The sequence below is a fragment of the Berghia stephanieae genome, chromosome 2 (genome assembly GCF_034508935.2).
Source record: "Berghia stephanieae isolate SIO BIC M18660-M18661 chromosome 2, UCSD_Bste_1.3, whole genome shotgun sequence".
NCBI classification, from domain to species: Eukaryota; Metazoa; Mollusca; class Gastropoda; order Nudibranchia; family Aeolidiidae; genus Berghia; species Berghia stephanieae.
In genome coordinates this window covers 106,328,065-106,334,354 of record NC_088361.1, presented here as the reverse complement: position 1 = coordinate 106,334,354, position 6,290 = coordinate 106,328,065, and positions in this window count along the sequence as shown.

Genomic DNA, 6,290 nt, shown 5'->3' with positions numbered 1-6,290 from the left:
TGATGATCTATGAAAATAATGCAACAAAAAATGTCGCTCTTATTTGAGGTTAAGAATACCTACTTCATTATAGCTACGTGCTATCATTTTAAATCCTTTTCCAAAGACAGTAAATGTACTTGTGATGCAATCGGAACGAGTAAATACGTATATTATTATCGTGAATAGTTCGTTTCAAAACTCAAGCACGTGCGTTTTGCTCAATTCCTCTTATTAACCGCCAAGACTTATTTGCGTGATAATAGTTTGCATTGCGGACTTAGATTGTATAAGATATCATTAATCTAAAAGATGAACTCTATAACTCCATCGATTATTATTATGCAATCGCAAATTCCATTAAAGTTGGCGATGTTGTCATTTAATCACACCTGAATAAAAGAAATTTACAGTAATGACGTCTAACGTCTATTTTCAGTAGTGTAGCACAGTAACTGTGCTTCTCTAACGTCTATTTTCAGTAGTGTAGCACAGTAACTGTGCTTCTCTAACGTCTATTTTCAGTAGTGTAGCACAGTAACTGTGCTTCTCTAAATGATGGTCCGTGACCCTGGAGCCCCACACAGCTTTATGTCTGCTTTGATCAAATTGTTCTATTTGTAGGTTGTAACACTGACAGATTCAATACTGTAAACGGGCAAATAGACATCCTCGTTTTGCTTCTATTTCGCTGTTTTCTAGCACGCTCTCGGAAGAAGCCAAATGCGTTTTCGAATACCAATTAATTGTTTCGAAGGGTTTTACGGCGCTTACGACACTTATACTAAATTTCAACACGAGTAAAAAGGGAAGAAAATTGGATGGTCGACAATTTCTGTAAGTAAAATTGGTTACAAAAATGACCATTTTACAACCACACAAACATTACAATATTTTAAAAATAAATATAAAGAAAACCTCAACAGAGGTGTTTTAAAAATTAAATAACCAATATAAAACAATAATATACGTCTATATGTTATTTCTAAGAAAATTAAACTTTTAATGTTTTTACAAACAGCCTCTTTTATTTAAAAGAAAAGCCTTATCATTCCGTGGTTTTTGTTTTTATAATTTATCATCATCATCTTTATTCTCGTTATTATTATTATTATCATTATTCTATATATATTATTATCATTGTTACTGGGTGGGGGTCTTGACCTCGCATGGTGGGCAGGGAAGCACTTACTGACTTCTATACCCCTACACCTGTTTTCAACTTGTTTTCTGTCTTGGAATGGGATTGCATGATCGGAGGACTATTCGTCCTTCATGTCATATTCTTAAAAAGTGTCTAGCCGTCCTTTAGTGCTTATGCAAATGAGGTAGGCGTGAAAGAAGCACGCTGAAACTGACACTTCGTGGCCTTTTGTTGCGAAAGTGTTGGTATGTACTTCAAGGACAAATTATAACAAAATTTCCCAGCGAAGGAATTGTTTTTTATAGGCTTTATCTTTGACCGACTTAATCTATTAGAAGGAGCAGGGTTGAGGAAAGGGGATGGGGGTGGGGGCGGTTAGGTCACCGTTTCAGTCCTTCACGTCTTCACTTTTTTTCACGACTGTTGAAACGTGTAAGCATCGTTAGGAGTACGAGTAGAAATAAAATCATATTATTCTCTCTCTTCTCTGTCATCCCCCCCCCCCCCCCTTTTATCTCTAATTTCTTATCTCCATCCATCTCTCTATATCTCGCTATCATCCTCTTTCATTTCTTCACACTCTCCCCCCCCCCCTCTCTCTCTCTCTCTCTCTCTCTCGCTCGCTCAATCTAGCTCGGTAAAAACAAAAACGGAATATTTTCTAGCTTTAGTGTGAAGTACGAATAGTGCAAGCAACATTATTTGTCCGTACGTACGGCAATGACGGTTGATGCTATTCGACCTTAAGGACGAATAGGGCTACCCTTGCTTAATTTTGTCCTGGTCTTTAGCCGAGAGGAAAACAGCCAAATGTATAGCATTAGTTTTGGGGGATGATTTGTTTTCCTTGTAAATTGTAAATCATCCCTCTGCTATGCATTCTTCTTGGATATGTTCTGTAAACATTTGAGTCTGTGCATCTTGGTTGGATCCTGTTCAGGTGTCTGGATGAGACTTTTAGATCGCCACGTGTGTAAATGGACCATTACTATACTACTAGGATACATCATAGCGCGGCAAGATAGCAGTTATTTTTAGATCGAGATAGCTTCGATTCGGAAGGAAAACACGTCAGTTACGAATGACAGAAGCAAAACGGGTCCTGTTGCTATTGCCATTGGCTGTAAAAAAAAACAAAAAAACTAAAAGATAAGTGCAGATCGCCGAACGTACACATTTTAGTGAGTAAAAACTACCAAAAATAAGTCCCCCCCCCCCCCAAAAAAAAAAAAAAAAAAAAAAGAAGAAAAAGTCGAATCTAGTCGACTCGCAAGTTTACGAGTGAACGGAGACTCGAAGAGGAAGGGTTGGCTTAAAAAAAAAAAAAAAACAAAAAAACAAAAAAAAAAAGAACACAAAAATATTAGAAGGTATAGTGAAGACAAAAATTAATTCTACTGGCATTGTAACTGGTAGAAATAATATGATTCATCATAACACACTTTCTGTTTTGTTTGAGCTTCAGTGGCCTAAAACTAAAACTTAAATCATGGATATCATTGTAGTCTGATCAGTCGACAGTCAATATCACATTTGATTCTTCACGGCAAAAGTAAAGTAAACAAGAAACGGTATGAAATATCTAATTTCCTCTTTGCAAATCGTTTGCGTTGAAAATATGAAGGCTGGTATCTTACCTGCCATCGTGAACCAGAGAGCTCGATGTTACCAGCAAAAAATAACAGAATTAGTCACTGTCCTTACAAACCCACTTCTACTTCTAGACAGAGCCTAGCTAGTCAGAGACTTGAAAACGTTAATAAAATCCGATTTTTTTAGTCACTCGCTCCGCTTAGGCAATTTAGTCTAGCAATTTATTTACAAGACTAGTAAATAACTAAATCTAAGTCCAATTACATAAAATTGGGCCCAGGTATCCACCAAGAATCCAGGCATTTTTCCTTTTCTTTTTTAAAGCGCTTGCGATCCTATTAATTTGGTCACATCCGCGCCATTGTCAAAAGAAAGACCGACTTATACAAGAATTTGATGAATTGTAGAGAATGACCCAATTCAAATTCAAGAATATTCCCAGTCCGTAGGATGAAAAAAAAAAATTATGCTAAGCAACAGACTTAAAACATTTCCTTTTTTTCAGTAAATAATCCAGCTATGTGGTTTTGTGGTATGACACTGACTTTGGACTGGAAGAGCCGGTGTTCGAGTTCCGCTCTGAGTCTTGTATAGTTGAGTCTTAGAAAAGGTCTTTACTCACACTCACATTCAATCTCCGTACTGGTAGTAAAATGAGTACCTGACCGGAAAAAAAAAGTGTAATAATATCGCCTCGTGTTATGTGTTGCCCTACATTAATTTTAAGTGTTGCTGCTGGCCGAGGAGACCTCGTAAAGCGCTCTCAGCACGATTGGTAGATATTTGCTATCTAAATGCTATAACTAAAATTAAAATAACGATGAACAGATCAATACAATTTGAAACAAATCATTTTATTTGTTCAATTAAGTTGTGACTCTTAAGATTTAAAAAAAAACAGGAATGTAAAAATTATGATAGGTTGTAAATATTTATGTAAATAGAGTATTGCTTTAACGATAAAATATTCTGAATAATATAAATTGTTATTTTCAGAAGGCTTATTCACAAAAATCGTGAAATAAGTTAATTGATATGAAATTTTATGAGGGTAGGGGACGTGATATAACGACTAAACATTAAATTAAAAATATATTTCGTATCACAGCCATTTAAAAATTAAGCACCGTAAAATAATAAGTATTTATAAATCGTTATAAGAATGATAAATTTGATTTAAAAACAAGAAAGACAGGATTCTAATACTTTCGAAGGCAACCATACTTGAAATACTAGAAGTACATGGTGCTATTGAATTCAACGCTAAGTGAGAATTAACTGAACTATTTCAACATTCTTTCACAAAATCATGATTGAGTTCATATTTCCAAAATTGCAACGATATCTCAACGAACAGTGTTTTACACCACAATATCAATACTACATTGATGAATTATCTACACATGAAAAAGTCTCCATATCTGCAGATCCATCCTTGCCAATTAGTTCTAGACTCTGTGCGCAATCCGAGATGATGTCCGTTCCGTATGGCCACTTCATCTTTGCTTCGGGTCATCTACTCGATTCTGTGTAAATTATCTATTGCAAGTCCAACCGTGAGTTAAAAGAATAACAAGTAGAAAATATATTAATATCATAATAAAACATCATGAGCTTGAAATGTGGACTAAGAGTGAGGAAAAATCGAAATTGGAAAACTGGAATATATCATCAGCAGATGAAATGTCGCCTGGGTTATAAATGCAATCACTTGTAATCCTGCAGAATGAAATGAAAGAGATAATGTTGTTTTTTTAATTGAGATTGAGAGCCATGGGAGGGGTGGGAGGAGGGAGAGGAGGTCAACTTGATTATTGGGATTTAAAAAAATTAATATATGCTATGACTGGTTATATTTTACCACTATACTATATTTCATCATTTACTTAAATCTCTACCAAACAAAAATTTCATACGACAATTAAGAAAACAACAACATCAAAAAATATTTTAATTTTAAAAAAGAACTGCTATAGATGGTTATTATAGGAATCCCACAAAATGAAATAGTCTTGTCCACTTTAAAAAAAAATATTAAATTATTTGAATTGAAAATAAAATAACAAGGTCTCGATTCATTGTGACGTTATGCAGTTATATTAATATTACCCTTCTCAAAGAGAAAAAAATGTAGATAAATCAGTAATAGTAATATATCTTGTATTTGTATAACGACGTACATAACATTGCTATTTGATTTATTTATATATTACCAAATGCACAAGTAAATTGTTAAATGAATATAAAGTAGAGCGCCCATTATATCTTAAATAGTCTTTATCATTTTGGTGTCACAATACAAAAGAATATATATATATATATATATATATATATATATATATATATATATTATATATATATATATATAATATATATATATATATAAATTTTTAAAAACCCTTTCCTCTTCCTCTTTCTGCATACCTTTGTACGTTTACAAGTCCCTACAATCTCACAAGTTCAAATCATCAAATATAATATCAATCCGAAAGATTGAAAAGACATGTTATGCCTGGTGTAATTATGATGAAGAAGTCTTCGACTCTCTTTGTTTAGTTAGGAAAATTATTCATAAATAAATATTGGTGAGTAATGCCATTTATTTATCTTTAATTATTTTTTTTTTGGCAGTGGCTCATCAAGTATTTAGCACAAAATATTGACTTGGGCTCGCGATCTAATGCACTCATTAATTACCATTCGCACATGGCGTTATTTATAGTTGACCAAAGACACCACGTTCCTGACAAATTATAAGAAAAAAAATACATAGGGTAATTTCTAGGGCAATACTGTTGATGATGATGTGTCTATTTACTATTACTATTACCATTCTAAAAGCAATGGTAGCAATGATGAAGAAAGTTGTCATGGCAGCGATGATGATGATAGTGATAGTTGAGGTGGTAAAGTAATGAAAGTTTTGGGGTGGTAGTGATGATGGTGATAAATGGTGGTGTCAATGATTATGTTTTGGGTATTGTTGGTGGCGTAGCGTATAAGGTAGCTGAGTTGATAATGATAATGATATTTGAAGAGGTAATGAAAATATTGGTGATGTGTCGTGATGATGATAATGATGACAATGACGCTAATAACGATGATGTTCATCAAAATTCTGGAAAATAATCATGGAATCGAGAATGAAATCATATGTCTGGAATCTGATAGAATAATGAGTGTTATAGGTCTCGGTATCAAAATTTAAAATCACGACCCCCTCCGCCTACACTTCAAAAAAAAACAAAAAAAAAACAATCCAACTCAACCTCAAACCAAAAATGTTACACTTTTTCCTTCGGATAAATGAGTTCTGGATGACACAACACACTCAGATTTGTACTATTTGATTCGTAAAAATGTCTAAGCTTTAAAATATGACGGAATTTATTGCTTTTCTTAAAAATATTCCATGATGTAATAAATTGCTTTTCTTAAAAATATTCCATGATGTAATAAATTTAACAAAATTGAAAACTTGACCAAAATTATTGTTACTTGGCAGTAGTTGTTTTTTATAATTTTTATTTTTTTAATTTGGGATATTTTTTCCTTTTATTATTTCATACCTTCA